This window comes from Ictidomys tridecemlineatus, chromosome 2, assembly GCF_052094955.1.
Source record: "Ictidomys tridecemlineatus isolate mIctTri1 chromosome 2, mIctTri1.hap1, whole genome shotgun sequence".
In the NCBI taxonomy this organism is placed as follows: Eukaryota; Metazoa; Chordata; class Mammalia; order Rodentia; family Sciuridae; genus Ictidomys; species Ictidomys tridecemlineatus.
This window is the reverse complement of record NC_135478.1, coordinates 75,738,983-75,748,851: the sequence shown is the minus strand read 5'-3', so window position 1 is coordinate 75,748,851 and position 9,869 is coordinate 75,738,983.

Below are 9,869 nucleotides of genomic sequence, written 5' to 3'. Positions count from 1 at the left end.
GGGCTACGGGCACTGGGTCCAGGGGGCACACGGATGGGGCAGTGCTCTTGCTGATCGTGTCCCCCAAATTCATATGTTGATGCCCTAAGCCCCTGGGACTTAAGAACACGACTAATCTAATAATCTTTCAAGAGCTAATGTCATGGCTAGAATCTTTTTTTTTTAACTGGGGATTGAAAGCCGGGCGCTCAACCACTGGGCCTCATCCCCAGTCCTTTTTATATTTTATAAATATATAATAGTGACAGAGTCTCGCTAAGTTGCTTAGGGCCTCACTGAGTTCCTGAGGCTGGCTTTGAATCTGCCATCCTCCTGCCTCAGCCTCCCCAGCCGTGGGATGACAGGGGTGAGATCTCCTAACGCTGTTGCACTGGAGTTCAGAGGAGCAGAGCGGCTGCTGGGAGGTGGCGGAAGCTTTAGGGGGCGCGGCCTGGTTAGAGGAAGTGCGGTTCGTGCAGGGGCCACTGGGACCCCCGGCTCGGCCTCTTTCTTTCACCTCCCGACAGTCCCCGAGGTGAGCCTCGGTCCTTCACCGTGCTCTCTCCATCGACAGGGCCAAGGGACCAGGGACCGGAACCACGAGCTGAAATACACCTTTGCTCCTTTTAAGTCATAGTTATTAGTCACAGTGATGAAAAGCCAGCACAGCTAATGTCCCATGAGGTCTTGGGGTGGGCCCTCATCCAATATGGCTGGCATCCTCCTCCAGAGAAGATGCCAGAAGATGGTCATCCCCAAGCCAGGGAGAGAGGCTCAGAAGGAGCGGCCCCTGCCACCGCCAGAACCGTGAGAGAATAGATCTATGGTCGCAGCCACAGCTAGGCGTTCTGTTAGGCAGCCAAACCCCTGTTAGCCCCAGTCTTCTCTTTGCAGAGGTCCTTTCTGACCCCTCGATCGGTCTCTTTCATGTCAGCCTGTTTCCTTCTCCTCTGTGCACTGTGCTGGCCCTTCCTACACTGAAATGCAGGAACATGGTCTGTCTGGTTCGCCATTGTCACCCCGGGTCCAGGGTGATGTTTCACTCACAGTCAGGCTCCGCAGGGTTCTGGTTAGTCTGCATCAGTACAGGGGTGGCGTCTGACCACCAGATGCCCGGTGAGGAAGCTTTATCTCCTGGGCACATGGTAAACCCTTGAGAGCATTTCAAAGCATTTTCTCTTTTCCTGTATTGAACACTTACTATGCACAGTCCAGGTGTGTAGTAGGTGTTCAATAAATCGTTAAAAAGGAAGGACAAGGCCGGAGGGAAATCTGTCCGTATTCATTTGCTGTGGGTGGGGGGTTTTCCTCTGCTTTCCCCCCCCCCGGGAAGTTGGAGGCTGTGGATGTGCTTTAAGTTTATGGATTTCCCCACTCCAACCTCTGCTGGGAGAGGTGGCCCGTGGGGTGCTGGGTGCTGAGTGTGGGTGCTGCGTGCTGGGGAGGCGGATTCCCATTACCTGGATCAGGAAATACAAAGGGCTGTCAGGTCCTCTCGGAGGAAATGGGAGAAGAGATGTAATTCGATAATTTCTGAGTCACCGAGGATCAAATCAAGGACCAGGGAGAATCTGTGGGTGCCCCTGAAGGGGGCTGGTGGCATGGGAGCCCAGGATTGGGACCCAAGAGGACCTTGGTGCCTGCTTTTTATCGTTAGCTCACGGAATCCGCCCCTGCCAGGCGTCAGGTGGTGGGTAACAGACGGGGCCTGTGCCCTGGGCTCAAGTCCCGGCCCCTCACTTGCTGGCTGGGAGACCCTCTCTGGGCCTCAGTGCACCTGGTCTGTGACAGGGGACCATGCTGACCTCCCGCGGTGGCTGTCACAAGGGCTGATGGGAGGCCTGGTGGCCTGAGTCGGAATCACAGCACAGGACGTGCCTGTGCCCCCCCCCCCCCCCCCCCGCACCGGTCCCTTTGTCCCTATCACACGGGGCTCTTTCTGTCTTGGAGGCTTTGGGTCCCGTCTCTGTCCTGGGCAGGGCTTCAGCTGCCCCTGACGCCCCTGACCACTGATAACAGAAATGGCAGCTTGGTCCTTGCTGATCCATTTTACAGATGACGGACAGGGACAGAGCCGGCAGCTGGCACAAGCTCAAGGTTAGGAGGGGGCCCTCGGTGTCCCTGAGGGGGAGGACAGGGTGGTCCCGACACTCGGCCCTCCTGGGGGCCCCTGTCCAGTCCAGATGCGCATCAGCCAGTCAAAGGGGGACGGGCCTGGGGAAGCAGGGCAGGGCCAGGTCCCCTCCTCTGGGCCCAGAAGTGGAGAGCCCACGGCCACTGCCCCCTGGTCCCCAGCCCCGGAGGGACGGGACGGGGTGCTGGGGTGGGGCTGGGACCCCGAGGCGGAAGGGGGGCCTGGCTTCTAGGGTTTGATGAAAGACTCCAGTGATTGTGTCTGACGGGACTCGTCCCCAGGGCGGGCGACAGGGGATCCCAAAGCCCAGCTGTGGCCCAGGGTCAGAGGCTGGGGGGCAGAGAGCACCCCCCCCCCCCCCCCGAGGTCCTGGGCGGGAGGCCCGGCTTCCTGGAGATGCCGCCATACATCACTCGGCCCGCCTTCCCGGGGCACCGCCCGGCTGACAGCGGCCATTTATCTGAATGTCATTGCAGTAAACTGGCGCAGGGAGGGGTGCGCAGGGCGGGGCTGGGGACCCAGAGGGGGCAGGGCACCCCAGGGGGTTTCCCAGAGGCCCGGGTCTTGGTGAGGTGTGCATGGGGGGGTCTTACAGGCTGCCGTGGGAGGAGGGGGCCACCGTGTCACCAGGTGGCACCTGCTGGCACCTCCTGCCTTCTTGCTGGGACCCTGGGGGTGGGACCGGAGAGGACTTGGGGGGGTCTTGGGTGCTGTCCCCAGGAGCCACTGTGAGGGGAGGGAGGCGAAGCCGCAGGCACAGGACCTGAAGTTTGGAGCCACAGCCTGGGCCAGGTGAGACACAGTCCCTGTGGTTCGCAAAATCACACAACCCAGAATAAAAACTCCACCACCACCGGGTGCCGTGCTTCACACCTGAAATCTCAGCGGCTCGGAGGCTAAGGCAGGAGGATCACAGGTTCAAAGCCAGCCTCAGCAACTCAGTGAGACCCTGTCTCTAAAGAAAACATAAAAAGGGCTGGGGATAGGGCTCAGGGGTTAAGTGCCCCTGAATTCAATCCCTGGTACAAGAAAAAATAAATTGAACAATGGCTGGGTGTGGTGGCACACGCCTGTCATCCCGGCAGCTCAGGAGGCTGAGGCAGGAGGATGGCGAGTTCAAAGCCAGCCTCAGCAATTTACTGAGGTTCTAAGCAACTCAGTGAGACCCTGTCTCTAAATAAAAACATAAAAAGGGTTGAGGATGTGGCCTAGTGGTGAAACACCCCTGGGTTCAATCCCTGCTACCAAAACAAACAAACAAAAAAAAAAAAGCCCAAACCCAACCAACCATTACCATCAGCTGTGTGACCTTGGGCAAGTGACTTAATCTCTCTGTGCCTCAGTCTTCCTTTGCAAATTGACAGTAATGGCCACTCCATGGAGCCATGTGAGGGTGAGGGAAGCTAATGGACCATAGCAAGTGCCTGATAAGTCTTGCTGGTGTTGCTGTCATTACTAATGCTGCAGTATAGGGGGGTCCTAAGAGGCAATAACAGGGGGAGCCGAGAAAGACTTGAAGGATAATTGAGGTTTGTATGGGGGTAGGGGGTAAAAGCCTTTCAGGCAAAGGCAGAGGTAGCATGGGCAAAGGACCTGGGGTAGGAAGGGGCAAGACCACATTTAGGAGCTAAAGGGAAGTCAGAGGGTTGAGCTAAGAGCATATTCCCTGGGCAAGTACCTAAGCCTTGGTTTCTCAATCTGTTAAGGAGGCGTAACAGCAGAATCTCTGTTCTTGGAGGCTGTGAGAGTTAATGATAGGACGTGTTTAAATGGCAGAGTCTGAGCTCTCCTTAACACTGGCTTATAGGATGGTTGGTGGTATTCCCAGTTCCAAATCTAGGGAGGCCCAATTCACTTTCTGACACCCCACTTTGGGGCTGGAAAGGACCCCAGGAACTTTCACTTTATAGGCAGAAGCAGAGAGGACTTGGGACACCCACTGAAAGGGGAAGTAGCCTCCATGGGGTGGGGGGTGCACGGTGAGAACAGAAGGGGAGGGGGCTGAGGCTGGGGCTGAACCTGATTCCCAGGCAAACTTCGCGGCTGTGGGGTTTGGTGTGAAGGATCCCAACTGCAGGAATCCAGTCTTCCCATCTGTGAAAGGGGCCGGCAGGGAGGCCAAGCAGGAGGGCAGGAGGGGAAAACACAAGCCCCGCAGCCCCCGGTGTCGCCTGGTCTTCCAGCTGCTCAGGAGAACCCCCAATCCGGGTCCTAGATGGCACTTCCCCCCTCGTGTTAGAAATGAGTACAAGCTCTGGAGCAGCACAGGGAGAGTTCGCAGCCTCGGGTGGACGGCAATGCACTCAGTAGGTGCTCAGTAAGTGGGGTCCCTTTCCCTTGGGGAAGCTCTGGCTCTTCCTCCCCTTCTCTCTGTCCCCAGTCCCCAGAGCTTCCCATTTTTCTGCCGCTACCTGCCTGCTTGGAGTCGCACCTCCCAAGACCAGGCAGGAACCCAGGACCAGACCCAGAACCCTCCAGGCCAGAAGGGGAAGCCCCACCCAGACCCAAGCCCCGTCCACGCCACCCAGACACAAGCTCCGCCCACTCCACCCAGACCCAAGCCCCGCCCACCCCACCAAGACACAGGCCCCGCCCACTCCACCCAGACCCAAGCCCCGCCCACCCACCAGACACAAGCCCCGCCCGCTTCACCCAGACCCAAGCCCCGCCTACCCCACCCAAATCCAAGCCCCGCCCACCCTACCCAAACCCAAGCCCCCCCACTCCACCCAGACACAAGCCCCGCCCACCCACCAGACACAAGCCCCGCCCACTTCACCCAGACCCAAGCCCCGCCTACTCCACCCAAACCCAAGCCCCCCCACTCCACCCAGACACAAGCCCCGCCCACCCCACCCAGACACAAGCCCCTCCCACCCCACCCCTCCTGTCGGCCCAGGGACCAGGATCAAGAGTTACGCAGGTGGCACCTGTCGCTACTGTCACCACTGCTATTGCTGCTCCCTCCCATCTGTGGCACGAGGAAACCCCAGGAGCCAGGTGACACAATTCCCTGGGGCCTGCACTTGCGTCGGGAGAGGCGGCTGTGACTCAAAGGCCGGACCAGGCTCAGACGCTGTGCAGGTAAAGGAGGCGGAGAAGGAGGGGTAGGAGTCAGAGATGGCGGGGCCCTGGAGGTCAGCTTGCAGGGTTCGTAGGGAAACCGGAGCCTGGAGAGCAGGTCGCTCTGCAAGGTGGGGGACGCAGGTCTGCTGACCTGAGATTGACGCCTTCTGTGAGAATTTCCTGCCATCAAGACTTGGAGAGGGACGTTGGCAGAAGCCACTCCCGTCCTTCCCTATCCCCTGGGAGATGGAAAGAGGATGGCTCTGCAGGCCTGAGAACTGTGTGCCATTCTGGTCTGCCACTTACTGTGTGTCCTCAGACAAGTCACTTACCCTCTCTGGGCCTCGATTGCATCATCTGTAAAATGGGAATAACTCGTCACCAATGTTGAATGAAAACTTATATAAATTGCCTGTTTCATAAAGAGTCTTTTTAAAAAAGGTGTTTATATCTGCCCTCATTTCAAAAAGGCTTAGAAGAGGCTTACAAACACCTACCACCAAACAGGAAATACCCAGATAAGGGGATCGGGGTCACTGGCTGGTAGGAGAAGGCCCATTCTGATTTCCAGCAGGGGACACTGTACACGGGCTCAGAGTTTCCTGGCAGAGAAAGGGGACCGTAATCAGTCGCTTAAAAGAAGCAATGGACTGTTCTTGGGATGACAGGTGAGTAGTTTCTGGGAGTCTTCAAAAATGAGCCCTGTAGGAAGGAAGGTGTTCATTCGCTTTCCTCTCTACTCCCTCCTGTCCCCCCACACCCCTGCCCAGTTTCTGAAGATGAAAGCCGTCTCTACCGCTGTGCAACCTTGGGCTGGAGTCCTCGCTCTTCTGAACCTCAGTCTCCTGCTCTGTAAAATGGAGCCATGATGAGAGCCCCCTGGCCAGGTCGCCCTGAGTAGTCCGGGAGGAATCTTCTGGAAAGAGCTTGCAGCAGTGCTTCGCACACAGTAAGTGCTCAATAAATGGCGGCTGCCGTTCTTTACAGCAGGAGCTCAGCAAACGTGCAGCGCTGGCTCTCAGGAGGGGAGCCACGCATCCCCCCACCTCCCGCCCTCCCTCCCGCCCTCCCGCGCTTCTCGGCAGCCCCCCCCCCCCAAGCGCACGGAAGCTGCGCGTGTGTTTAATCAATTCCACGGTTTGTGGCAGCCAAAAAGCCCAGGTTAATGGAACAGAGCCGCGTCCCCCGCGATTTCCAAACCCTCCTTGAAAGGCCTCGGCTTGCTCCCGAGCAGCCGCTGGGAAGCCGCAGCCTCCACTCCGGGAGGAGAAATTGAATAATTGATGCAATTTGAATAACACTAGGATTTGTAATGATATTGAAATGTAAAGATAAAAAGGGGCGGGAATGGGCAACGCACGAGGAAGGGAAAGTTGTTAATGGGCACTTAGGGCCGGCCTGGGGGGCTCCCTGTGAGCGGAGGCCTTGCAGAGGAGAGGCTGGGGAGGAGGGAGGCTGGGGAGGAGGGAGGCTGGGGAGGAGGGAGGCTGGGGAGGAGGGAGGCTGGGGAGGAGGCCGGCTGGGAGACCTCCACCCCATGAGGGGGAAAACCATCTTCATAAATAAGAGGCGGAAATTTCTCCCGACTCAGCAGCGCTAACAGTTAGAGAGTGGATAATTATTTAAATGCCAAATCATTCCGTTCATTAGAATCCCAAATCATCTCAGAAGAAACTGATTGCCCAGCGCAGAACCGCGGAGGGGGTGGGGAGGCAGGAAACCAGGTGAGCCCCTCCCGAGCCTCCATCCAGGCCAGGGAGGCAGGAGAGGATGCAGGTACCTCCATTCCAGTGTAAAATTATAATGCACCCATTAAAAAACAAATAAAATGTGGGCTCAGATGCCACACAGAGCTGGTTCAAGTCCAGGGTCTGATACCTTCCTGCTGTGGACATTGACCATCTGCCTCTGAGCCTCAGTTTACCCAGCTGAAAAAATGGGCCGACATGAGGCTCTTCTTTGTAGGCAGTGAATGTCAGCTGCTGTGACAGAGGTTCCCTAACTTACAGCGGGCAGGGCCACGACCCCCCCAAACCCAGCATGTGTGGAACCCTGTGGTTAGGTTGACAATGACTTGAATATACCCGACCTACAAAGTACCCCAGCTTAGCCTGGCTCACCTTCAACACACTCACACTCACATCAGCCCATAGTTGGGCAAAACCATCTAAAAATTTCTATGGTATAGCCAGATGTGGTGGTGCACACCTGTCATCCCAGCAGCTCCGGAGGCTGAGGCAGGAGGATCGCAAGTTTGAGGCCAGTCTCAGCAACTTAGCAAGGCCCTGAGCAACTTAGTGAGACCCTGGCTCAAAATAAAAAATAAAAAGGGCTGAGAATGTGGCTCAGTGTGGAGCTCCCCTGGGTTCAATTCCCAGTACCCGTCATCATCATCACCATCACCATCATCACCATCACCATCACCATCACCATCATCATCACCATCATCATGGAAAGGTCCCATAAGGTTTTTTTAAAAAATTCAGTGGAACTTCCATAAATTGGGGACCGTCTGTGTCTGTGGCAGAGGGGCCTCACCCACTGTGCCATCAGCTGCTGACTTGGGTCTGGGAAGGAGGCAGCTGGGCTAGGGAGGCTAGGAGCCCAGGTGGAGGCCCTTCTCCCTCCTTTCTTATAGGTTGGAGCTGAGGCAAGAGGCGGAGCTTAAAGCCCAGAGACACATCACCTGGTGACAGAGCCAGGGACCCCAAGCACACATGCAGCCTAGAAGCCTCTGCAAGTCCCCAATGCCCAGCAGGATATGGCCACCCTCGGGGTGCCTGGAGGCCTCCCAGTGGACCCCAGCTAGGCCCTGGAGTGACATCGTATCCCTGGATGTCACAGGGCTGGTCAGTCGGTGACAATTCAATTATGCAACAGGCTCTGGGCCGGCTGGTGCCCCTCCCTGCACGGAGAGCCAGACTGCGCCCCACTCACACGCAAGTGGGGGTCCTGGGGCCGGGCTCTGCTGGGACAGGAAGTCCCCAAATGTGTAAGCAGGATGCACTTAGGAGCTCTCCATATGTTGAGGCCGCAGCAGCAGGAGGACCGCAGGCTGTGCCCCGGCCACCCTGTCTGTGGGCGCTGTCCCCAGAGGACCGCAGGCTGTGCCCGGGCCACCCTGTCTGTGGGCACTGTCCCCAGAGGACCGCAGGCTGTGCCCGGGCCACTCTGTCTGTGGGCACGGTCCCCGTCGGGCCCTGTGCTGAGCCTTGCCCCGTGACAGGGACGGAGGGCACACTGAGGCCCCGGGAGGGCAGGCAGAGCGTTCCTGCTGCCCCAGAGCTGGGGGGCCAAGGCCTGAAGCGCCTGCCTGCAGGAGGAGTCTCAGAGGAGTTTGGAGGCTCCCAAGTCCCCCCGGCTGCCAGCACGGTGGCTCTGGGGGGCAGGTCCAGGTGGACCCACAGAGCCAAGGAGGGCCGCTGGGATTCTCAGCCTGCACCTCCGCTCTCTGGGGAACCAGCCACAGGACTCTGGTGGGCCCCCTGCTTGCTAAGGGTCACCCGAGGACCCTCGGGCAGTGGTTGACGTTGGGACCAGCCCGCCCAGGTACCCTTACTAGATCTGCGACATTAACTGAGTGTTTGAGTGGCCCTTTTCCGGGTCGCAGCTCTGTAGGCTGAGGCAGCGCCCCCTCCCTCCGTCCCCAGGGGATCCCCAGGAAGCCCTGGAGCCAGAACCAGCCAGAGGTCGGGGGAGCCTGTCGGGGGCTGTGTGAACTGGATCCATTCCTTCCGTCTCTGAGCACAGGTGGAGCCTTCAATCCTTCCTAGGATTCTTAGGATTACCCCGGGGCCTGGCATACAGTAGGTGCTGAATAAGTGTTCAGTGGTATTTGCTAGGCTCAGTAGGTAGCCCTTGGGCTGAAGTGGGAAGAGAGAGAGGTGTTCATTCTGGGGCGTCTGGGAGGAGGGAGGGGGATGCATGCAGTAGGTGTTTAATAAATGACATCCCCTTCCCCCACCCTGTGCCTTCGGGGGGTCAGGGGCGCTGAGGATCCCTCCTGCAGGGTAGGGGCAGGGTGGTGGCTTGTCCGGCCCCAGGGGAGCCTCGTCAGCAGGACCTGCTGCAGATCCATCTTTCCCCCCATTTTCGGGCCTCAGCGTCTCCTGGGAGGGCGGGAAATGCCGGCGTCAGCACGCGGCGCCCCCGCCAGACACTGCTGCTCTTTATTAATTAACTGCCAGATGTTAGTTTTGCATCTTTTATCAGAGGGAGCTTTGTCACGGGGACCTCCTCTGTCAGGCCATTAGGGAGAGGCAGGGAAGCATGGGGGGGGGGGGCCGGGATTGGCAGGAGTTGGGGGGGGCAGAAACTAGATACCCGCCCCTCCCCCCTGGGGCACACAGCCCAGAGCATCCCCTACCCTGGTGGCACCTCAGCCTCCTGGGAGGTGCACATGGCAGCCACTGGGTCCTTCAAAGAAGGTCCAGGAAGCGGCTACTCGTGGGCCAGTTCCCTGGGCCGCCGTGGGGAGCAGAGCACCCTGACCCACAGCCTCCACCCAGGGAGCCCAAATCCACAGCGCTATCAGAAACGGGGACCTGTGTCACGGAGGAAGGACGACTAGCAGGCCAAGGACCTAATTTAGATGGAGCAGTGTCCCTGGGGAGGTGACATTTAACTGGAGTCATGAAAAAGAAGCCAGGGGCAGAAGGTTCCACAGAGAGGGCAAGGCGGGGCAAAGGCC